Source organism: Staurois parvus, unplaced genomic scaffold (assembly GCF_062004578.1).
Source record: "Staurois parvus isolate SC_StPar_1 unplaced genomic scaffold, SC_StPar_1.0 ptg000030l, whole genome shotgun sequence".
Taxonomy (NCBI): Eukaryota; Metazoa; Chordata; class Amphibia; order Anura; family Ranidae; genus Staurois; species Staurois parvus.
This window is the reverse complement of record NW_028317826.1, coordinates 4,388,537-4,412,386: the sequence shown is the minus strand read 5'-3', so window position 1 is coordinate 4,412,386 and position 23,850 is coordinate 4,388,537. Positions and strand designations below refer to the sequence as shown.

General features: G+C 43.6%; 1 protein-coding gene across 1 annotated transcript in view; it reads left to right on the top strand.

Annotated features, from left to right (window-relative positions):
- The window catches only part of SAMD12 (sterile alpha motif domain containing 12), a 730,431-nt gene that overhangs the window by 569,466 nt on the left and 137,115 nt on the right, over positions 1 to 23,850 (top strand). The window lies entirely within an intron of this gene.

Sequence of the window (23,850 nt, the reverse complement as noted above, 5' to 3'; positions counted from 1 at the left end):
CAGGTTGTGAATGTAATGAATACTTATATAACTATCTGCATAGTGCCTCGAGGCTACAGCAGCCAATTGTGCAAACAAATTAGTAACACCTTGCAAAAGCTCAGTGAAATATATAATGTTCTGTAACGCTTTCTGACTTTTGTGCAGTAACCTGCAGCAACCAATCTGAAATTTAACTAAATCTGTCAAAAACACAGCCTGTTAAAAAAAAAAACACATGAAGAAAAAGAGTTTGGCTATGTCCAATTAAACTCTCTAGACTTCAGCTTGGTCTTGTAATCTGATGGATGACCTCACTGACTAATAAGAAGACTAGGAAGGTGGGATGAGGACAATACCAAGCTTCTCCTTTTAAAGGGAAGGGCTGAAGGCTCCTCTACTCCAAGAACTTTTGACTCCAAGAACAACCTCAGGCCCTCTGACACACCTGTTTGAATGAAAGTTACTGCAAGCACTTTTAGGAACATAAGTATAGATACCTTTAAAGTGGAGTTTCGGCCCCCACCTCAACAAAAAAATTTAAAGTCAGCAGCTACAAATACTGTAGCTGCTGACTTTTAATATTAGGACACTTACCTGTCCAGGCATCCAGCAGTGTCCTCACCCCGAGCCAATTCTTCAATCGTCTGTCTGGTGTTGGTGCCGTCTTCTTGACTAAGGGAAACTGGCAGTGAAGCCTTGTGACTTCACAGCCAGTTTCCTACAGTGCAGGCACAAACTGTGCTGCGCTTCGTGAATGGGCTACAGTCCTCTGGAACCTGTTGAGATTTCCAGAGGGCTTTTGAGGGGGGCGAACTTCCGGCTCGACAAACCGAGTCAGAAGTGGGAGCGGGTACCTGTTAAAACCAGATATCCGCTCCCTTCTCCTCCCCAAAGTGTGCCAAATGTGGCAGCGGAGGGGGGGAGGAGGCAGATAAGTAGAGCGTCCACTTTTGTATTGAACTTTGCTTTAACTTGGCTGATGAATTAGCACGAGGAAATAGACACAAGACTGTTTAGTGGTAAATGAACTCAATGTATTGGTATAGATTAGAATAAATGGGGATTTGAACATAAATGAACACACAGAAGGTAGGATCAGACACAGTCTGCTAGACAGTATAATCACTATGCCAAGGTAACTTAGATTAGAGTTCTGTACAACTAGACCGGGTTTGACGCATGAATCATCATAGTCAGCAATATACAGTACATACAAACATTAACGGCAATGTGAATAATGACACTAGAACTAGTCTGAAGTGCCCTCTAGGAGAATGGCTATGATATAATGCAATGTCCCCTAAGAGGTACCTCTTAGCATAAGCAATAAGTAAAGGTCTGTGTAACACCTGTAAAGGGACAGTCTTTAGTCCTAACTCTTCATCTGGCTAGCGTTGGGGCTCAGTCGTACCATTGGTGCATCTGGAAATAGCTCCAGTCAAGTCTGTAAGCAGCAATAAGGCTACGAGATGGCTGTATGGTCAGTTCCTAAAGGGCTCAGTCTCTCTAGCAGCAGATAGTAAATCTCCACAGCAGCAGCTCCCCAGTCCCAGTGATATTGCAGCTCACCATCCGGTCACAAACAGCGATTAGTCCACTCTACACTCTGCATGCAGGTGACTCTGTCAGAAGCCCTGAACTCAGCACTCTGGATCCTGCTCAGGCTGCACGATATGCAGCAGTCATGGTGCACACTGGACAGCAAAGTGCACTCTTCGGTCTCCCTCATGGCAAGAGGAAGCTGTGTCCTGTACAGCCTGAGAAAATGCAGTTCTTTCTTTTCCTTCTGGCAATCTTTTTGGGGAATGTAGTTCAAAAGCTTTTTATTATACAAGAGACTCTCTCCTCAGGGCTACAGTTCCAACAGTACCTTGCTGCCGAAATCCAGTCTATTGAACACTTTATGCTCAGCAGTTCCTCTTCTTGCTGAGACAGCTGTAAACCAGTTCAGCACTGCAGGGCAGACGCCATTTTGAACAGCTGCACCCAGTGTTTCTCTCGCTCTCCATTCTTAGCCAAGCACCCGGATACATATATAACACCATCAACACAATTTGTGGTGCTACATGGGCTACTTTCTTAGGAAGCTTCCTATATCTCTGGATCTTCTTCTGTTTTGATTTAAGGGTTTGCTCTAACGATAACCTTCCAAAGCTTCCTATTAGTCTTTAATCTGATAGATAGCCTCATTGACTAATAGGAAGGCTAGGGAGATGGATTGGAGACAATTCCATGTTTCATGGTGCTATACTGTCTACTATCTCTGGAATGTGTGTTAGAATAGGCAGCAGAGAAGAATTTCTTTCGGAGGATCAACTATTTCCAGGAAAAGAGGAGATATGGATTTATCTTCAGCTTCCTATATCTCTGGATCTTTTCATTGTTTTTATATGGTGTTTGCACTATCAGTAACCTTTCAAGGCTCCCTGTTGGTCTTTTATTCTGATGGATGACAAGATTTATTAATAAGAAGGCTAGGAAGATGGAATGAGGACAATACCGAGTACGTTTTGTGGTGCTGCACTGTCTACTTCCTCAGGAAGGTGTGTTACTATATCTGAAAACTGCCGAGAAGGGTTTGTCTCTGATAGTTAACTTTTTCCAGGAAAAGAGAAAATATGGATTTATCTTCAGCTTCCTATATTTATAGATTTTCTGATTGTTTTGATATATGGTTTTCATTGATGGGAACTTCTGCTTTAGTCATCATATATTCAGTTTGAATTAGGCAGGTTTGTGAGAAGTTTATACATTAGTTATTTGTAGTTAAGGAAAGTGTTTGAGGTGGCTACAGTGCTCAATGTTGCCTGAACTTTTTTGTTTTGATGCAACAATGGGAAAGCCAACTGAAAGCGTATATTAAAAGTTTGAAGCAAGCCATTTGGTGTTCAGAGCTTAGACACATACTGACACATCAAAAATGCCAAGGGATTCCCTTTCTCATTAGGAAAGTGGAAAGGTCCTTTAAACCTAACAGAAAAAATGTTTTATTTTTTAGTGTTTTTCTGACACTCAAACCCTCTTAGTTCTTATTCTGGTGTCACTGGGGAAGAAAGTGATTTGTTAAGCTTTTCAATGAGGACCAAGACAGCAAAAGAACTTTGCTTTAGAAAGTTCTAAAAAGTAAAAAGGCTGAACTTTTGTGGCTGGGTTTCAACTTAAACCTATCATCAATGCAAAATTTACAAACTGCTAGTATGTGTGACAGGTACTGTCAGATTTCAGAGTTTCCCTGGAGCCTCTAAACCTAGGGTGTTCTAAACCCTGGAGCCTCTAAACTTTGGGCAATCTCACAGTCTAATAGCGGGAGAGTTATCTAACACATTGACACCCTAGATCAGGGGTACTCAATCTTTTGAAGAGCGAAGGCCACTTAAGTGTTTTGGTAACCAGTCGCTGGCCACAATGAAATAACATTGTTCAGAGTTTTGAATTTTTTATTTTGAATATCATAATTAAAGTGGTTGTAAAGGTAGAAGGTTTTTTACCTTCATGCATTCTATGAATGAAGGTAAAACATCTCCTCTGTGCAGCAGCCCCCCAGCCCCCCCAATACTCACCAAAGTCCCCTCTTGATCCAGCGATGTGCACTGGAGTCTTGGCTATCCTGGGACTCCCTCTCCTCCTGACACAGCCATTGGCTTCTGCTGCTGTCAATCACAATCAGTGAGCCAGTGAGGAGGGATGGGGCGGGGGCAAGCCACGACTCCGTGTGTCAATGGACAACGAACCTGCTTGGGTGCCCCCATAGCAAGCTGCTTGCTGTGGGGGCACTCAACAGGAGGGAAGGGCCAGGAGCACTGGAGGTGGACCCAAGAAGAGGAGGATCTGGACTGCTTTGTGCAAATCCACTGCACACAGCAGGTAAGTATAGACATGTTTGTTATTTTAAAAGAAAAAAAATTGCCATTACAATCGCTTTAACATTTTTCTCCTGCAGCTATTGAATGCCAACTAGAGGAGGAAGAGGAGAAGCCAGCTTTCAGCGGTTGCACGAGGAAAATGGAGAGGATTGGTTTCTGTATATGCTGCCCTCCAGTCTAAGTGTAAAACAGAATGTGACAAGGAGGCTGCATGGGCCCCCTGGAGCATGGAGTGGATTTGCCATTGCGACCCGTGATGCTACAACAGCGGTTGGGGAGGTTTGGTAAAAACATGTCTCACCTATGGAGTTTTACCTCCCCAAACAGCAAATGTGAATGAGCCCTTACTGTCCTGATCCCTCTATAAGGTTGCTTTCACACTGATGCGCACTTACGGCTATCATGTGGATTAGCTGCACTTTGTCATAGACTTCTATTATATCTTGTGGGTGTGGTGTATTTTCTGAAAGCACACCAAAAGTCTTGCAACCAGGGGTCTTGATGGGCTTTCAAAAAGTACAACAAACCCACAGGATATAATAGAAGTCTATGGCGTATTGCAGCTAATCCGCAGATGCACTGCGCTACACCCATAGATCAGTGTGAAAGTAGCTTAACAGTTGTTAAACATTTTATAGGTGCTAATATGCTCTTTGCAGAAGTGCAGTGTATGTGTTATTTAATACACTAACCTTCTTTTCCTCTTCCACCTTCTGCTGGCATCACCCTCCAGGTTGCTAGAAAGGTCCCAGGAGAAGTGCACTTGGTATCACTCTGCCTAGGACAGGAGCCGGCACTACAGAGGAAGAATCAGCTTATGCGGCTCCTGCTTCCTCTGTTGCTGGCAGGGGCGGACTGACTATTGGGGAACTCGGGCACTGCCCGAGGGTTCGGGGTCAGTAGGGGGCCCCATGAGATGTCCCTGGTACCTTTCATAGGCTTTTTTGGGTGTGGTTTGAGTGTGGGCGAGGACACAGGAGCCCAAACACAATTTCTTCTGCGCTCTAGGACCCAGGCAGGTGGCAAATAGATGGAACCAGAACTGGAAAAAAGCGACCACCAGTGCATCAAAGGTTGTGCAGCTCCAAACAAGGCTGGGGAAGCCCGACCAACACTACAAAGCGAAACAAAAACGAGAAGCACACAGACCTTGCGCATTACCTCAATAAACAAAAATTTATTAATAAGAAAAGGTACTCACAAACAGCGAATAAAATCAGGTATGTAAGTCCTCACAGGGACTTCAAAGATAAGGAGCCAGTGCGAGTCCCATCGTGGGGGTAGACACTCAGTTCAGTTGACGCATTTCGAAGGCCATACCTTCTTCATCAGAGCTCAGAGATTTATTCGCTGTTTGTGAGTACCTTTTCTTATTAATAAATTTTTGTTTATTGAGGTAATGCGCAAGGTCTGTGCGCTTCTCGTTTTTGTTTCGAGGACACAGGAGCCCCATGATCCCCTATTGTCCAGGGGCCCCATGAGTTGTCAGTCTGACCCTGGCTGCTGGCATGAGCTCAATGCACTGGGATGACGGATCGGCAACCCCAGATTGTGGGTAATGGTTTGCCAACCCGGAGCGTGTACTTCTCTCATTTGACTTCAAGATCCACAGGTTGAGCACCCCTGTCCTAGATAAAGATGTTATTTGCATAATAGAGATTCCTGTATTTGAGTTCTCTGCAATCTGACAGCATCTGCATGCACCTTCTAGTAGTTTGCACCAGAGGCAAGTTCCCTTTAACTATTCTGATTTAGAAACTAAGGGAAAAAGCCTGCCACTGTTCTCCCGCCCTTCACACTGCCATACTAGCTAAAGTATAAGAGAAAATCGTCACGCTATAGATGTGACATTCTGAAAAAGGTTACAGCTGCAGAATACAATTAATGGCACAGAACCTTTCTCGAATTCCGAATAATTATATCAGCAAGATTTTTTTCCTTGTGCAATTACTGACCCTTTTCTGTTACAGAGAATTACTTTCTGATTATCCTTTTAAGCACAGAAAATTAAGTACTGTTACCAGCTCTCTGCTGTCAGTTAGAATAAGTAACGTACATCTCTGTAATGCCGCTCTGTGTTTTATTTTTTTTGTTTTCAGGCATAGCGATTGCAATCTTGGCCCCTTCCTCCTGATGGAAAAATATAGCTTCATTCCATACAGGCCTGCTGAAACCTAGCCTGTGAACACAAAAGATCAAGCCACACACTAAACAGAATTGCCGAGCTATAAAGTTCATAAGTCTGTGTCAGAGACAATGGTGCTTTTTCGGAACCTTGCTGAGTCCTCTGATGCCTTTACTTTTTACCGCTAACTTGGCAACTGCTTAGAAACCGTAGGAGATAAGTGACTGCTGCAAATCATACGCTGATGATTTCATGTTACCAGTCTCTGATTTGAATTAAAAAGCATGCTAATCATTGTAGATAAAAAGTGCAAATTTCATTTAATGCTCAACAGGTTAACCTCCTTTTTCTGTCAGTCCTTAGTGCTGTTATTAGGGTAATCAGTGATTGAATACCAGCTGAGACAGTGATCAAATCAGAAAGACTTTAGCACAGTACGGGAGCAAGATGTCCACTGCTTGGCGGAAGTGGAGTTATTATGTTCTCATCTTTCTACTGTTATTGAGCCATTGGCATCATCATCTGTACGATTGTGATTACTCTAGAAGCTGGATTCTGAATACTGATTAATGAAAAGGGAACTTAAAGCCCAACTCCAAGAATCAGAAAACATCTAACTGCTTGTCTAGTCTAGGGGTGCAGTATTGAGGAGTAATAATTACCTTATTCTTCACCTCAGCAGGGTCCCTCTAGTGATGTGACTGGTCTTACAACGTCACCCCTTTAAGGTGCTTCTGGCCATGATCGCAGTCCTGCCCCCTATACGTAAAATGCAAGAAGATTAATAGCCCTGCACTGATGATTCACGCTGGAGCTGGTACCCATAAACCTAACAACTATTTAACCCTTGCACTAAAAGGTGGGGAGAGCACTGCAAGAGTAGATTTTATCTAATTATCAGAGTTGCGTTTCAAGGCAGAACACAATATTCAGTGAAGAAGAAGACTAGCCACTTACCAGTGTGTGCACTTTGCTTGTGGATGCACTGTTTGGCAGAAAAGCTAACATTTCAAAAGCTTACACATTCTTGCAACATAAGGGCTTCTGAGCAATTTCAAGATCAAAACTGTATTTTTTTTTTTGCCAGTTGTTTCAACAAAGCTCATGAATTCTGCTGATTGGAGAGCTCTAGCTCTGACTCAGCAGGGGACATGTTGGACATCTAGAGAGAGTTTCAACACAGAGAGCAAGGGTCCTTCTCTACAGCATGCTGGCAGGACGCAGGCTTCACCTAATGACTTTGCTGGAGGCACTGTCAAATTCATTAGGCACAGTGCATTCCATGTTTTTGCACTGGTGTTCTATGCTATGTTTTTATGGGGTTTTGTTAAGATGGATGGCTCTGATAAAGTCAATAGATGAAAAGTGTTAAGCGATGTTACTACAGGGAGGTTAGAGAGCAGCATTTGAGAATTTTGGAGGTGCTACTTGTCTTACTTCTAAGTTGGTCAAGTGTATCCAGAATAAATACTGTAGATCTTCGGTAACACTGGGGCTATGGGGTGGATAGAAAGAGGCATTTTGGAATTACTAGGGCTTGTGATTCTGAGAAGCTTTTTCCTGAGTACTTTTAGTAATATTTCTATCCTGACAGATTCTCTTTAAAATTATCCATTAAGATAAAAAATACTTCTGACTTCCTCTGGTTCCTCTGTTGCCTCACGAACTACTGAGTGGTCCCTGAGAGGTCCACTTGATTCATCAGCTATATGAAGAGGAATCCAGAGGAAGCATTCCATATCTTGGCATATTCAGTGGCTGAAAGGGTTTTAGGAGACCTTTAGAGGTCCACAGGTTGTCCATGCCATGATTGACTGATAGGTTGCTGTGTAATTATCTGCTATTTTTATGTGAAAGTATCTAAAAAAAATCCTTATGTCCGTGTTTGTCCTGTTCTGTCTCTGCAGGCATACCGCAAATTACTATCTCTACAGCTTTAAAACAATGGGGATTCTCAATAAATAGAAATAGATCATTGGCAGGGCAGCAATTAAGTACAATTATATGTATTTTCCTGCTCTAAAAAACTTCCCAGTTCATGTTGAAATATCAGCATGTGAAAATTAGTTGGTGCTTGTAGTAAGACCTTCGTCTCCACACTTCTTACTGCTGTTGGTCCAGATCTCTCCTTTTCATCTGGGGAACTCCTCCAAGCTTAATTTGTATCTAAAATGGTTATACAACGTAATTATGGTTAAAAAGGAGGAAGAAAACCTACTTTTTATATGTTGTTCATTAGTGGACAGTAAAGACACTGAAGACTGAGTTTAACACAATAAAGATATGTTTACTGCAAATTAGGTTTCAGGAGAAAGTCCCAGTAGGGAAAATTGGAAATTTCAGTTCAGGAACAGACAACACAGTGACAAAAGTGAAGCTATAGCCAGGCTTTAAACATTTAAATATTTTATTTATGTATGTCAATTTACGCAGCACTTTACATACACTATATTGCCAAAAGTATTGGGATGCCTGCCTTTACCAGCACATGAATTTTAATGGCATCCCAGCCTTAGTCCGTAGGGTTCAATATCGAGTTGGCCCACCCTTTGCAGCTATAACACCTTCAACTCTTCAGGGAAGGCTGTTCACAAGGTTTAGGAGTGTGTCTATGGGAATGTTTGACCATTCTTCCAGAAGCGCATTTGTGAGGTTAGGCAAGAGAAGCATGATTCGTCACTCCAGAGAACACATCTCCACTGCTCTAGAGTCCAGTCGCGGCGTGCTTTACACCACTGCATCCGACCCTTTGCATTGCACTTGAGATGTAAGGCTTGGATGCAGCTGCTCGGCCATGGAAACCCATTCCAGGAAGTTCTTTACTCACTGTTGTTGTGCTAATCTGAAGGCCACACAAAATTGTAGGACTTTTGTGCACTGTGCGCTTCAGCATGTGCTGATCCCGCGCTATCATTTTACGTGGTCACTTCATGGCTGAGTCGCTGTTGTTTCCAGTTGCTTCCACTTTGTTATAATACCACTAACAGTTGACCGTGGAATATTTAGTAGGAAATTTCACAGATGGACTTTTTGCACAGGTGGCAACCTATCACGGTACCACGTCTGAGTTACTGAGCCCCTGAGAGTGACCCATTCTTTCACAAATGTTTATTGAAGCAGTCTGCATGCCTAGGTGCTTGATTTTATACACCTGTGGCCATGGATTGGAACACCTGAATCCAATGATTTGGAGGGGGTGTCCCAATACTTTTGCCAACATAGTGTGTGTATATATATATATATTTATATATATATTGTACATTCACATCAGTCTCCAACCCTCAAGGAGAGTACAATCTATGGTCCCTAACTCGGAAACTGGAGTACCTGAAGGAAACCCACACAGACAAAGGGAGAACATGCAAACTCCAGGCAATTGGTGCCATGGTTCTTACATAATCTTGAAGTGTTTGTAAAATAAGAACTTTTTATTTGTTTAGGACAGACTGAGGAAATATTGTCAACTCTCATATGTTTTTGCTCTTTAGCAGCCTCTTGGAGAGGTTCACCCTTCCTTTTTTGTCCTAGAAAACATTGTTTACTGAAAGTGATGGAAAATCCCACATTTTGTGTTGTCACTGGACCAGGAATAAAGGGTCTTCTAACGGAGAGACTTTTGCTACCTATTGTGTCTATCGACAGGAATGAAGGGAAGTCTCTCCAGGGGGGACACAGGCAGAAAAACAACTGTTGGGGGTTTAAACTTTCCCTACCCTATCCAAAATAGTAAACATGGACATCAGATATACTTTAACAAGCAGTAAGTGAGTCTGACTTCTGTAGCTGCAGGCATTGTGGAGCAATTCATCCTCAAATTCACAGCAAAGGCACTGAAGTTGTTCAAGTCAGCAGCTTAGCTCACCCTGATCCCCCCCTCTAAAAGGGCTTATTTTTAGTTCCAAAATAATTAGTATTTAGATACAGTTTTATTTCACTGTAAACCTGTAGAAATGAGACTTACATTGGAGATAGGTTTCAATGCCTTGCAGATCACCGCAGGACCTAGAATATCAAGGTATTCTTATATACAAATACCGACTGGTTCTCGTGGTTGCTGGCTCTGGCCACACCAGTTTGTGGAGTCTCTTGAATATCGCAAAAAGAGAAATACAAACAAGATCTTGTACATCTGAATAGAAACTTTTCTAGTGGCCTCAACCTTCTGCGCAACAATAAAGGGAATGTACTATAGACAATTCATTATCTTCTTTGTTTCAAAAGCAGTGTACTTTTGAAACAAAAACATGAAATTGTATTAGTTGCTACAACGTAGCCAAGTACCATTAATTTCCTCTACCTGAGTGTATTTCTCTCTACAAAGCAAGGGCAAGACCAAAGTCTTGTGGTAGCACTGATCTGATGGAAGGAAAGTTAATCAGACTGTCAGCGCAGGGCGACTTTTCTCACCGAACCCAGAGAGGCCTGACAAGGTCTGTCTGATTATTCTACTTAATGAATTTGCTGAATTGATACACATGGAGTGATTAATAAAGAGCCCACACTTGAACCAAAGGGCCTGCCGTGATGAATAGATGCACATAGAAACAGACTGACAACAATACGGCTTGTTTACAAGAGAGAATTGGGAGCTTGTGATTCTGCAAATGGAACATCACTAACACTGCAATGTTAACTTTAATTACATCACTTTGGCATTAGTTCACTAAGCTGTGCAGGTTACTTTTGCCCCGCTCAAGTGACGTGCATAAAGATTTCTTTGGTATGCAATAAAATCATTATTTTACCATTGCAAGCTTTTGCCCGTGCTCCTTCAGACCTTTGCCGTCTGTTATTGTGCATTAAAGCATACATGCTTTGTGCTAAGGCAGCCCATTCATTTTGAATGTATCCCTTAGGACTCGTAGTAGGAACCCAGTGCCCAGACAGAGGGAAATTAGCAAATTGACACTTCTGGAAGTGTCAGATTCTTGAGGATCTTTTGCAGGCACTTTCCATTCACTACTGCAGAGATCGGCAGTGGCAGCAGGAGGAGGGGTAAGTATTCCAGGATTTCAATGGAGGGAATCCTTTGATTGATTTTAATCTTAGCATCACTTTAACATTTAACCCATTGCCACAGAGTTGTCCCTCTAACTGGGCCATGATGCCAAAGAAGGGATCCCTTTAATTTTTTCACTGTGATTGGCTGAGCAGTGATGACATAAACAGGAACCTTTCCTACTGGCTCGGTAGTTGACCATGAGCTGTTGGTAACAGCTTGGTTACAATGTTGGGAGCTCCGATAGAGCGAGCCTCAAAACAACACAGCAATGCATATATATTGTGGCTGGGCATTAAAACCCATCCACTTTGCTATATACATAACACTGTTGTAATAGGGTCAACCCAACGTAATATTTCTCAACCTCTAACCTAACAGTAAGCTGTAAGATGAGGGCGCACAATCATGCTGGCCTGGACTCGCAGTACTCCTGGACTGCATGGGGCTCACACGTCAGTATGTGAATGTGATTGCCAATCAATCAAGGAACAGGGACTTCTGAAAGGAGAATATGATTGATCCATGATGTCACCGGACCAGCCAGAAAACAACAGAATTTAAGGTATGCATTATGACCAAATAATGGGGGGGCATGGCAATGCTTCTCAATTCTATCCAAAACTTATTTAGAAGATTGTACCTAGCATTGGTTTAAAACAATGTAGCTCTGGCTGTAATACTCACCGATGAGGGGCTGTCCTCTGCACTACTTCGTTTCCACCACTAGATGTCCTACGTCTTCCAAGTTGAATGACAGCAAGCATTATTCAACCTGGAAGACCTAAGACAGGCTGTGAGTGTCATGGATCTGCTAGATGCGATTTCTCCTGCGCTCTAGGACCCAGACTGGTGGCAAGTAGATGGAACCAAAACCAGAAAAAAAGCGATCACCAGTGTATTTAAAGGTTGTGCAGCTCCAAACAAGGCTGGGGAAGCCCGACCGATACTGCAAAGTGAAACAAAAAGCTCTGATGAAGAGGGCATGGCCTTCGAAACGCGTCAGCTGTACTGAGTGTCTACCCCCATGATGGGATTTGCGCTGGCTCCTTATCTTTGAAGTCCCTTCGAGGACTACATGCCTGATTTTATTCGCTATTTGTGAGTACCATTCTTAAATTATTAAATTTGGTTACTGAGGTAATGCGCAAGGTTGGTGCGCTTCTTGTTTTTTGTTTCACTTTGTCATGGATCTGCCCCTGAGGAGGCATCACCACACATCCTTCATAGCATACAGTGATGCAGAGCCCGAAGATATCATCACATCAGTGCTACTCTGTTCATTCAGAACCATCTACCACCAGAGAAGATCTTAGGTAGAAGAGGACACATTACATGACTGTCCTGAAGATGTCAGAGAGAGGTAACTCTAAGCATAAAAAAAATGCAGCTGAGAGGAGGTCTGTATGTGGGGGTAGAACTGTGGGTAGAAGGAGGGGGAAGATGATAGGAAAAAAGCAATCATTAATACTCACCAGTGCAGGACTTTCCCCTGCACTTCTTCTCTTTCGCCACTAGATGTTCCCAGTCTTCCAAGTTGAATGACAGTAAGGATCATTCAACCTGGAAGACTGAGGACATCCTGCGAGTGCAGGGCGTCATAGGCCTGCCCCTGAGGAGGCATCACCACACATCCTGAACTTACATAAAATGATGCAAAGAGTGATGTCAACATCATCACATGAGTATTGCTCTCTGCATCATTCAGAACTGCCCACCACCAACGAAGATCCAAAAGAAAGAGAACATTGCACATCATGTGACTGGTCTAGAGACATCAGAAAAAGCAAAGTATAAAAAGGCAAATATACAGGCAGGACAGGGTTCCTTCTATGTAGGAGTGGGGTGGAAGGGGGAACCTAGTGTTGGGCTAGGTTCACTGTATGGCTGTATGGCATGTCTCTATTAGAAAGTAAAATCAGTGTCAGCAATTTTTTTTTTTCTGCTCTACACTACGGTTGCCTCCCCTACCTTTTAAATCCTGACACACATGAATTTCACATGTTCTGTGGTTTATTAGACTCTCCTTACCTGCCTTCAATCAGGCACAGAACCCATGTAATTCATACGTGTCAGGTTTTGAAGGGATAAGGTAGCAATTCGATCTATAACACTGTGATCTGGACTTCACGACAAATTCACTTCAAAATGATTACATCACTTTCAAGGGTAAAAGGTGCCCCATTCCGGAGAAGTGATAAATCATAAACCATATTTCTGGAATGAAAATGGCCTTTTTTAAAATTATAAAAGTTGACCTTGGATTTTATGTGCTTTATGGTTAATGTGTCATTTAAAACATGAAAAATATTTGAACCATTCTGATAAAATCTCATTCCTTCATTTATGACATTTTTATTAGATTAAGCTCAGTCTGCCCATGGTAGGCATTTATAGAACATTAGAAAACCCCTAAAACCACTGCACGTACATGTGACAGAGTGGCTTGATGGTTATCATTTTTTTCTTTTTACAGCTGGGGACCTGGGTTCAAATTCAAGCAGAGATTTGTTTTGCCGGGAAGTTGTCTGTTTTCTCAATATGTGCATACACATTTCAAAACAATCCACATATATTGTATATCTCTACCTAAGGTAAATCCAGCCAGTAAAATCTTATATTAGTGTTAACTTGATAGTGTAATTTCAATAGTACTTTCCAATAGTTTAAAATATGTAGCTTTCATTAACTAATATTTGGTGATCCTGCCATAAATGTCCTTGCATAGGTGCCTCCTGTTAAAAAATGCTGAAAAAGGCACTGATTCTAGATACCCTCACTCTTCCAAGTGGAGTGACAGCTAGTATCATTCAACTTAAAAGACTGAGGACATACTGTGAGTTCAGAGTGTCATGGACCTGACCCTGAGGAGGTATCATCACATATCCTTCACTAACATATAGTGATTCAGAGAGCAGAGACATCATCACATCAGTGCAACTTTCATCTACGACCAGAGAACATCAGAAGCAGAAGAGGACACATCACATGACTGTCCTGAAGATGTCAGAGAGAGGTAAATATAAATATATAATACATACAGGTGAAGGGAGGTCTGTATGTGGGGGTTGGACTGTGGGGTAGAAGGAGGGGGAAGATGATGGAAAAAAAGGCAATCGTTTATCATACACAATGCTTTAGCAAACTAAACATTATTTGCATCTACTTTCCTGGTTCCACCTTTAATTTACTGAAATTATAGTATAAATCTGCAAGGAATGGGGAATTCTGGACACTGATGCCAAATTGTCTGAAATGGTCATATGCAACATAGCACTAGCCTTTCAAAATGCACTTGGACATTAAGGGGCTGATTTACAAAATTTGGTACAGCTCTGCAGAGAAACCAATTAGCTTCCAGGTTTTATTGCCCAAGCTTAATTGAACAACCTGAAGATAGAAGCTGATTGGCTACCATGCACAGCTGTACCAGATCTTGCACTCTCCAGTTTTAGTAAATCGACCGGCAAAATGTCATAGTGGCAAAATGGTATTTTATTTAGGTGGTCTTTTTGTCTAGGTCAGCCTTTCTCAATGAGGGTTCTGTGAAACCCTAGGTTTGGTTCGTCCAGAGGTTGTTAGGGGTTCCTTAAACTGTGATGGATTAAACTCCCATATGATGGTGTCTGCACAGTTCTGGCACCAATGTCACTATGTAGAGCCAGAGAGAGAATGTATTTTCTTTTTTCCCAGTTAAGCAACCATTTGCACCAATAACTAGGTTAGCTGTGTGTAAAGAGAAGCATTCTTTTCATTGACCACCAATGTAAGAATCACTCTTACTTTTGACCACCAATGTTAAGGAGCATGTTTACCAATGACCACCAAAGTAAGGGGCATAAATACTACTGATCCTCAATGTGAAGAGCATACTTTATACTGACCACCAATGTAAGGGACATTCTTGCCAATGACCAGGAGCATAAGGGCACCATCTCTGTTCATCTACCAGTGTGGTGTGGCTAATATTAATGGATTTATACTTCCTACATCTTAGGCCATCTGTTTTGTGCTGCCCCCATCCTACCCTAATCAACTGACTATTCTTAAATTGTTACTAAACCCATGATCATGCATTCACTATATCCATTCTTCCACAGTACACAGAACATGGAAATTCAGTTATTTTAGTAAATATAAACTGCTATATACCTTTTCTCATCAGCAGTATATAGAAGTCTTGTGACTTCTATCAGTGTATGGCTGAGCACTGGTTAATCGTGTAGGAGGAGTTTTCTTTCTCCTCTGATTGTCTTATGAGGCTGCATGACCCCTGGCCCTCTGTTCGCAAAGTGCTGATTAGCCTTGTCCCGATCACATGTATCTTCCCCAAAAAAACTCTCGCAATACACACCAAACAGAGCATGTGCAGACTTTCCACTGCTGCTCTGTACTATGGCAGAGGGATTGGGAACAGTAAAAGGAGGGAAGGATCAAAGAAGACAGGGTCAAACAGCATTTTTAAACAATGCAAATGATTAACCCCTTAGGTTCCACAGTGAGTACAACAAGCATGCTTTCCTGCACATACAGACTGATTTTACTGTTGTGGGTTTAGTAACACTTTAATATAACAGTAGCAAGACAAGGTATTTTAGCCACCCATGCCATTCTCAGCCTGAAATGTATAGTTTGCCTACTCTAGGTGTCAATAATGGAACTATGCTTTTAGGCCTCCAACAGTTTTCTAATAGGCATATGTACCTAGAGAGGGTAATTGTACAGTATAAATATAATTCTAGTCCAGCAACAACACAACAGCTGTATTGCACTGAGAAGCGGGTGGCAGTCTGGAATCTATTATATACAGGAATGTGTTAGTAACATGATATATGGGTGGCTGTGTGCTGCCCTTGGCAGTTCTACCATCCATCCAATGCCACAGCCTGTGTTGGCTTTGCAGAAATCCATCCCTATCTATATAATGTAAGTTTTTCTTCTAAAGTTTGTATAGTGATAACTGGTTTATAATATAAAAGTCAACTTTCACATTTCTAGAATAAAATAAGAGATAAAAAATAACATCAGTACTTTTAGTGATATGTCACAACACTAGATATAAATATCACTCTTTCTGAAACTTGACCTTCTTGAAAGCAAATATATGAAAAACAGGTGTTGCTTTATTTCTTTTGCCTACGTCTTTATATAGTTTTATTATTGGAACAGTACTTATCAAACAAATGTATTTTAACTCTGGATCAAATAGAGATTGCGAGACCTTGTTAGATATAACCTGTTTTAGGAATCTGGGGTGATGACCATGAATAAAAGAACCACTAAACAATAAAGTGGTATTAAACCCTCTGTCTGTATGTACTGGGGAATGTTAGGCAGTGTAACATTACCTAGTACAGTTTTTATTATTTTATTCCCAAACATAAATTACCCTTCTGTTCCTGCCCTGGCTTCAGGTCCTCAGCGCCACTTCCCCCAAAGGTCTGGATAGTGGAGGGCTCCCTATGTGCCTTTCATCTGCACAGTACAGCGGGAACAGCACAGGCTCTAGATGCTGTCAACCAGCAGCTGGAAGGGGGAGCAGAGGAGTGGCTTTCTGCTGGAGATCTATAATTATATAAATGCATATTAAAATCTAACAATTTCAGTACATACCATATAATGGTATCCCAACTTTGTGTGAACAAAAAGTTGGGATACCATTATATATTATGTGCTGAAGTCATATGATTTTAATATGTATTTTTAAAATTGTAAATCTCTGCCCTCTGTTTGTGCGAACAGTTCACAAAATGTTGAATTGTTCATGAAACATGTCCTTTAAGGGCCTCCCCATTTTGGTTGGACTATTGTAACTTTAGGATAATGCCACCATTGGTAGTCTACACCACTCCTAAATGCTCCCTGCTCCTTGATCCTCCGAATGCTGTTGGGTGCCCATCCAAGACCATATTAGGGCAGCATGGTGGCTAAATGGTTAGCACTTCCGCCTGGCAGTACTAGGGTCGTCGGTTTGAATCCCAACCACGGCACCACCTGCCTGTAGTTTGCATGTTCTCCCTGTGCCTGCGTGGGTTTCCTCCGGGTATTCTGGTTTCCTCCCACACTCCAAAGACATGCTGGTAGGTGAATTGGCTCCTGTCTAAATTGTCCCTAGTATGTGTATGTATGAATGTGAGTTAGGGACCTTAGATTGTACACCCCTTGAGGGTTAGGGACTGATGTGAATGTACAATATATATGTAAAGCGCTGCGTAAATTGACGGCGCTATACAAGTACAAATAGAATTCATTGTTCACAGCATCTACTAAAATACCAATGTTTTTTTTTTGTTTTGAAGGACAATTTTCATTGGGGCTTTACATTTTTAGACTATATGCATTCAGATTAAAGAAGATAAGCAAATTAGGGTTTGAATTTGAATAATTAATGGGGATATGGAAAGCAAAAAAAAAATTAAAACACTTTCCCATTTGATATGTCAGACATAAAAAAGTTCAGTCATATCTGTTTATTAAGTCAAAAAATACCTGTTGATGTCAAAATGAAGGGACAAATTATAATAAAGGAAATAGAGGGACTTTAAATGTAGCGATGATGGACAATTTTACCATTCTGCATGGTAAAACCATGTAACCCAGTCCTGAAGAAGTGGAACAAAAGAACACCTCATCTTGGAGATTGTGTTTGTATAACTATTATGAACATTTAAATAATGTACATATTTAATAAAATTGAATACAGTTTTTAAGTGTATATGTGATTTTGATGGTTGTCCCTCATTGCTACATCAAAGTCCTCATTCCTTTGTTGTAATTTTGTCCTTCGTATTTCGGGATGGTAGCATATAAGCAGGTCTCAGCATCTGAAAATCTTGATTCCACTTCTTTTTTTCTATCAATTTTATAATATCAAAATTAAGGTGACATGCACCTTTCAAACCCCTTCTAAATCTGCAAGTCCATTGACTAATGCTACATTCCCTGCTAGGTTCTCTAGTGGGAGATTGCTAATCTTGATCCTTGCCTAAAGTTCCCACTGTTGCTGAACACAATTCTATATTCAGTTCCTCCTCTAAAAAGGTTACACCAATGGTTTTTAACCATTGGCCATGGCCTGCTCCTGGCCCATGGCTTACAGCTATCTGCAGATCCACTAAACTTCCACAATGCCTCCAGAATCCTGTAGTGCCCATCAATCTCCCATAGTGGCCTGCAGCACCCCTCAACCCAGCTTGCTGCAGTGCCTACAGCTTCCAAAAGTGTACAAAAAAACATTAGTGCGCCAGACCTATTGTTGAGAGACTCATAAAGAGATTATTTCATCATACAATGTCCAAATCATGAGCCAACACCTTTCATGGGTTCTAAAGGGCCCCTTCATCAGTGAATGTCCTTTCTGCTGTAAGCATTGAGGATGAATTACTCAATGGTCCCTACTAGAGATGAGCGAATCGAAGTATCCGAAGTGGAATTCGAGTCGAATATCGGAAAAATTTTGATTCGTGCCGAATCCGAAAAATAGCCTAATTCGGACGCGCGAATCGAAATTTTTCAGAAAATGGCGGCTGACATGTGCGGCGACGGAGCGGGGATGTCTGGGAAGGCGCGCAGACAAGGCGCGCTGACCCATAATGCATTCCTCAACTACATGTGATCGCATCAGCCAATCAGCAGCCAGCCAGCCAGCACTGTGTAATGGTCGAGCTATAAATAGCGGCCATTTTGGAATTCTTCATTTGCCTGCAGTCATTGAACAGAGGCAGACCGCTCTGTACTAGGGACAGGGACAGAGTTAGGGCCACAGAAACGATAATTGGGGACAGAGAAAAGTTACTTAGGGACAGAGAACCATTACTCAGGGACACAGACTTGTTAATGAGGGCCACAGAATCGTTATTTAGGGACAAAGAAACGCTAGTTAGGGCCACAGAATTCATACTCAGGGACAGACAGAATTGTTACTCAGTGCCAGAGAATTGTTACTTAGGGCCACAGAAACGTTATTAGGGCCACAGAATTTTTACTCAGGGACAGACAGAATTGTTACTGAGTGCCAGAGAATTGTTACTCAGGGACAGACAGAATTGTTACTGAGTGCCAGAGAATTGTTACTTAGGGCCACAGAAACTTTAATTAGGGCCACAGAATTTTTACTCAGGGACAGACAGAATTGTTACTGAGTGCCAGAGAATTGTTACTCAGGGACAGACAGAATTGTTACTGAGTGCCAGAGAATTGTTACTTAGGGCCACAGAAACTTTACTTAGGGCCACAGAATTTTTACTCAGGGACAGACAGAATTGTTACTGAGTGCCAGAGAATTGTTACTCAGGGACAGACAGAATTGTTACTGAGTGCCAGAGAATTGTTACTCAGGGCCCCAGAAACTTTACTTAGGGCCACAGAATTTTTACTCAGGGACAGACAGAATTGTTACTGAGTGCCAGAGAATTGTTACTCAGGGACAGACAGAATTGTTACTGAGTGCCAGAGAATTGTTACTTAGGGCCACAGAAACTTTACTTAGGGCCACAGAATTGTTACTCGCACAGACACAGAATTGTTACTCGCACAGACACAGAATTGTTACTGAAGGCCACAGAACTGTTACTTAGGGCCACAGAATTGTTACTCGCACAGACACAGAATTGTTACTCGCACAGACACAGAACTGTTACTGAGGGCCACAGAACTGTTACTTAGGGCCACAGAATTGTTACTCGCACAGACACAGAATTGTTACTCAGGGCCACAGAACTGTTACTTAGGGACAAAGAAACGCTAGTTAGGGCCACAGAATTCATACTCAGGGACAGACAGAATTGTTACGGAGTGCCAGAGAATTGTTACTCAGGGCCACAGAAACTTTACTTAGGGACACAGAATTTTTACTCAGGGACAGACAGAATTGTTACTGAGTGCCAGAGAATTGTTACTCAGGGACAGACAGAATTGTTACGGAGTGCCAGAGAATTGTTACTCAGGGCCACAGAAACTTTACTTAGGGCCACAGAATTTTTACTCAGGGACAGACAGAATTGTTACTGAGTGCCAGAGAATTGTTACTCAGGGACAGACAGAATTGTTACTGAGTGCCAGAGAATTGTTACTTAGGGCCACAGAAACTTTACTTAGGGCCACAGAATTGTTACTCGCACAGACACAGAATTGTTACTCGCACAGACACAGAACTGTTACTGAGGGCCACAGAAACTTTACTTAGGGCCACAGAATTGTTACTCGCACAGACACAGAATTGTTACTCGCACAGACACAGAACTGTTACTGAGGGCCACAGAACTGTTACTTAGGGCCACAGAATTGTTACTCGCACAGACACAGAATTGTTACTCAGGGCCACAGAACTGTTACTTAGGGACAAAGAAACGCTAGTTAGGGCCACAGAATTCATACTCAGGGACAGACAGAATTGTTACTGAGTGCCAGAGAATTGTTACTTAGGGCCACAGAAACTTTACTTAGGGCCACAGAATTTTTACTCAGGGACAGACAGAATTGTTACTGAGTGCCAGAGAATTGTTACTCAGGGACAGACAGAATTGTTACTGAGTGCCAGAGAATTGTTACTCAGGGCCACAGAAACTTTACTTAGGGCCACAGAATTGTTACTGAGTGCCAGAGAATTGTTACTCAGGGACAGACAGAATTGTTACTGAGTGCCAGAGAATTGTTACTCAGGGCCACAGAAACTTTACTTAGGGCCACAGAATTTTTACTCAGGGACAGACAGAATTGTTACTGAGTGCCAGAGAATTGTTACTCAGGGACAGACAGAATTGTTACTGAGTGCCAGAGAATTGTTATTCAGGGACAGACAGAATTGTTACGGAGTGCCAGAGAATTGTTACTCAGGGCCACAGAAACTTTACTTAGGGCCACAGAATTTTTACTCAGGGACAGACAGAATTGTTACTGAGTGCCAGAGAATTGTTACTCAGGGACAGACAGAATTGTTACGGAGTGCCAGAGAATTGTTACTCAGGGCCACAGAAACTTTACTTAGGGCCACAGAATTTTTACTCAGGGACAGACAGAATTGTTACTGAGTGCCAGAGAATTGTTACTCAGGGACAGACAGAATTGTTACTGAGTGCCAGAGAATTGTTACTCAGGGCCACAGAAACTTTACTTAGGGCCACAGAATTTTTACTCAGGGACAGACAGAATTGTTACTGAGTGCCAGAGAATTGTTACTCAGGGACACATAATCGTTGAATTAAAGAGTATGTCAGACAACATGCAGAGGAGTGGCAGAGGAGGCAATTTTTTAGGAGCGAGCAGACGTGGCAGCAGAGGAAGGGGTCGAGGCAGCACTATTCGCAGCCAGAGGCCAGTGCCCCCGGTGTCATCCAGCGGTCGTGTCTCCACCGACAACCCTGCCGTCATTGATTGGTTGGCTCGGTCGTCTTCCTCTTCCCAGGTCACCTCTGACACCTACAGCCAACGGTCGGTGGGTACGTCAGACACAACCGTTAGTTGGCATGGCCCGGGAGCAAGCCCACTGAAATCACATGTCCTCTACCTGCCCCTGTCCTTTGGTGTTCCCTCACCAAGCGAAGTATCGCATGCTGTGGGCTCAGCCCCACTGTACAGTGAGGAAGAGCTAACAGAGGGCGGTCAGGAACGGGGGGAGACATCGGCCTTTTCAGCAGCCAGGCGAAGAAGTACTGGCGAGGAGAGTGGCTCTGTAGCCGGTCTAGAGACAGGTCTGTCTCCTGACCCAGACGCAGCCGAGGGGGCTAGTAGTGAGGCGGAGACCGTACCTGATGATGAGGAGGTTGATCGCACTTGGCTGCCTCGTCGTCATCAGGCAATTTCTTCCGCATCATCAGGAGAAGAGGGTGCCAGCTTGGCAGCGAGCGAAACAGTCGGTGGGTTGCCCAGGAGGCAGCAGGGTTGCATCAGTGTCAGTGGAGCCAAACGGCCACGGAGTAGAGCACCAGCTCCACTGCAGCCTACCACCACGGCCAGTAGTGGTGCCGGTGCGCACGGAGGAAGTAGCAGTCAGCCAGTGAGGAGTAGCGGGGGCAAAGTTTCCTACTCGGTGGTGTGGCAATTTTTCGTCAAGCCGCCCGAGGAAGTAAACGTAGCCGTATGTCGACTATGTGGCCAGAAATGCAAGCGTGGCCAGGGGGCCCATGTTGGGACTACAGCGTTGCGTCAGCATATGCAGCGTCACCATTCGTTGGCCTGGGAAAACCGTGATAAAGATACGGCGGTTCTGCCTGCCCCAGCCCCCGCTCCATCACCCGCTCCGTTACTTGCTCCGTCACCCGACGTCGTCAATCACCCTCTATCAGCCAGTCAAGGCTCCAACACCTCTGCTGAGGGGAGTTGTCGCTCGTTGGCATCTTCCGCTCGTTCAGATGCTCCTTCTCCTGCTACTCCTCTTCTCGGATTCCGTCAACAGTCTTTCTTGGAATCCGTTTCCAAGAGACAACAGTTTGCGAGCACGCACCCGACGGTGCAAAAGCTGAACGTCCTCCTGTCCAAGTTGCTGGTGCTGCAGTCCCTCCCTTTCCAACTGGTGGACTCAGCACCTTTCCGAGAAATGATGGCTTGTGCCGCGCCGCGGTGGAGAGTGCCAAGCCGTCATTTCTTTGCCCAAAAGGCAGTGCCAGCCCTGCATTCACATGTAGAAGAGATGGTGGGCCAGTCTTTGAGCATGTCGGTCTCTGCCAAAGTGCACGGCAGCGCCGACGTGTGGAGCTGTAACTACGGTCAGGGACAGTACATGTCATTTACGGCCCACTGGGTGAACGTGGTGCCGGCACAGCCGCACCAGCAACTTGGACAGGTCACGACGCTTTTGCCTCCACGTTTGCACGTCCTTGGTCCAGCAAACATGTCTGCCTCTACCACCTCTTTTTCCGCCGTGTCCTCAGCCGCCACCCCCGTGCCAAGTCCCATTACCCGACCGGCATATCACATGTGCAGGGCGCAACGGTGTCACGCTGTGCTGCACCTGGTATGCCTTGGCGAACGTAGTCACACAGGGGAGGAACTGCTGAGTGTAATGAACAGAGAAATCGACAGATGGCTGTCTCCGCGCAAACTTAAAATCGGAACCATGTTGACCGACAACGGAAAGAACATGGTGTCTGCTCTGCGTCAAGGAAGGTTGTGCCATGCGCCATGCATGGCTCACGTGTTCAATCTGGTTGTCAAGCGGTTCCTAAAATCCACCATCCCACTGCAAGACATCCTTAAAATGTCACGTAAACTGTGCATGCATTTCAGCCATTCCTACACCGCAAAGAACACCCTCATTGAGCTGCAGCGGCAGAACGGAATTCCACAGCATCGCCTGATCTGCGACGTTGCAACAAGGTGGAATTCAACCCTACACATGTTAGACCGCCTTTACGAGCAGCGAAAGGCCATCACCGATTTCCTTATGTTACAAGCGGATAAAGGTACTCCCCTGTGTAACTTAGATGTCAGCCATTGGCAGCTCATGCGTGACACCTGCCGCTTGCTCAGGCCCTTTGAGGAGGCCACGCTATTCGTGAGTCGGCAAGACTATGGGATGAACGACGTCATTCCTCTGTTGCACGTCCTGGAACAAATGCTGTTAACAATGGCTGGTCAGGGTGCGGTAGACGTGGCGCACAGATCTCAACGCCACATGACCCCTGTGGGGGCAGGACAGGAAGAAGAGGAGGAGGTAGAGGAGGACATTTGTGCTCAGGAATTATTGAGTGAAATGGGTGGTTTTTCCACTCAGCGGACAGGAGTGGAGGAGCAGGAGCATCTGGTAGAGGAGGAGGAGGAGGAGACAGAGGACCCAGACGCACCGTGGCAGTATGCTGTGGAGATGGAGGCAGGGAGTCCCTCGCATTCCTTGGCACAAATGGCCCATAGCATGCTCGGTTGCTTGCGTAGCGACAGCCGAATAA